Source organism: Schistocerca serialis, chromosome 4 (genome assembly GCF_023864345.2).
Source record: "Schistocerca serialis cubense isolate TAMUIC-IGC-003099 chromosome 4, iqSchSeri2.2, whole genome shotgun sequence".
Classification (NCBI taxonomy): domain Eukaryota; kingdom Metazoa; phylum Arthropoda; class Insecta; order Orthoptera; family Acrididae; genus Schistocerca; species Schistocerca serialis.
The window spans coordinates 520,496,627-520,498,332 of record NC_064641.1 but is presented as its reverse complement, the minus strand read 5'-3'; the positions used below and the strand labels follow the sequence as shown (position 1 = coordinate 520,498,332).

Sequence of the window (1,706 nt, the reverse complement as noted above, 5' to 3'; positions counted from 1 at the left end):
CTCAAGAAGTGGCACTAGAGTCGTTGATCTCGCTGCGACAGCAAATCAGTAGCTCGAGATAAGGCGAAGAGGACGGGAGTATTTGAGAATTCCAAAGACCAGAAGAGAGATGTTATTAAGTACTATATGTTTGAAGATGTAGCTGCGATTCGTAGATACTGGAGACGTCAGTACGTGACTGATCGACATACAGGCTTAAGAATTACACGTCTGCGAGACGAATTCGAGGTCCATCCAACAATGTGGGGTGTGCAGGAAGCCAGATCGGGGTGATCTCACGCGGTTACAAGTGATGAATCCTCAAATCTGAAGTTGTAACACATATTTTCAATGCAACGGTCACGTGTGAGTGCTAGTTTGTTCGAAGCATCATGAATAGAAACAGATTCCGTATTTCATTCCACTGACGGAGCAACAGCTAAGGAACGACAATTTTTCGAATGGGATGACTGTCACATGTGAACTGCGGTTTATGGGTTCCATTGTTTGAGTGGATGAAGCGCAGCGCAACTTAGTGGAACTGTCTATCGTAAACCTCTTCGAACCGTCCTGAAGAAAATCGTATTACTGTTTGGAAGGAAACTGCACACACTTTGCGATGATATTCAAGCAGTGTGCACAGAAAATCTATTCATCATTTTGATACACGGTACGGAATCTATAGTCACAAACAAAAGTGTATCGAAGTAGAAGTGCTACAAATTGAAATTTCTTTTAACTAGAAAGTTCACTTTCATGTATGAAAATACGAGGGTTGGATCTTAAATAGTGGCTACTATTTATTCACAACGGCCTTGCCGTAGTGGTAACACCGGTTCCCGTCAGATCACCGAAGTTAAGCGCTGTCGGGCTGGGCTAGCACTTGGATGGGTGACCATCCGGTCTGCCGAGCGCTGTTGGAAAGCAGGGTGCACTCAGCCCTTGTGAGACAAACTGAGGAGCTGCTTGATTGAGAAGTAGTGGCTCCGGTCTCGGAAACTGACATACGCCGAGAGAGCGGTGTGCTGACCACATGCCCCTCCATATCCACATCCAGTGATGCTTGTGGGCTGAGGATGACACGGCGGCCGATCGGTAACGTTGGGCCTTCATGGCCTGCTAGTGAGGAATTTAATTTAATTTCAATTTATTCACAACCGATACAAAAGAGTTACACGTTTGTACCGGTTACTATCCTCCAAAGTAGTCACCAGCGTTGTGTAGGACCCGTTGCCAGCGGTGTGGAAGGCATAGTATACCGTTAGCAGAGCCTGTTTTGTTGATGGTGCGAATGGAGCGGTCTACTGCCTGTCGAATCTATGGAATAGTTCTGAAGCGAGTGCCACGAAGTGGTTCCTTCACCTTCGGAATCAAACCAAAGTCACAATGACTTGTGCAAAATGATGAGTGGGTTGCGCAGAAAGTGTCACCGCTTCTTTCGCAAAGCTACCACAGGGGCAGCCCTCCGTCACCAACCTCACACACAAAAACAGCCTTCGACTAAGATGGGTAAACCTCTCTGTTCAGATATTGGAAACCTAAGTTGGTCATCCTGTGCTCTCCTACGAACGAGAAGCAACATCGTCTGCTCCCAGCAGACGATCAACAACTCAGCGTTTCCCACAAAACAAAGCCGAAACCCCGCATTAACACACACATATAATATTCAATAGGCCTTGAGTGCTCAGTCTTTCTGGAAGAGTTCATGAATTGAGCTAAAATCAGAA

The 1,706-nt window shown here is 46.2% G+C and overlaps 1 pseudogene; it reads left to right on the top strand.

Moving 5' to 3' along the window:
• Positions 1–784: 784 nt before the first annotated feature.
• On the top strand, positions 785–902 carry LOC126476111 (5S ribosomal RNA; annotated as a pseudogene).
• The last annotated feature ends 804 nt before the right edge of the window (positions 903–1,706 follow it).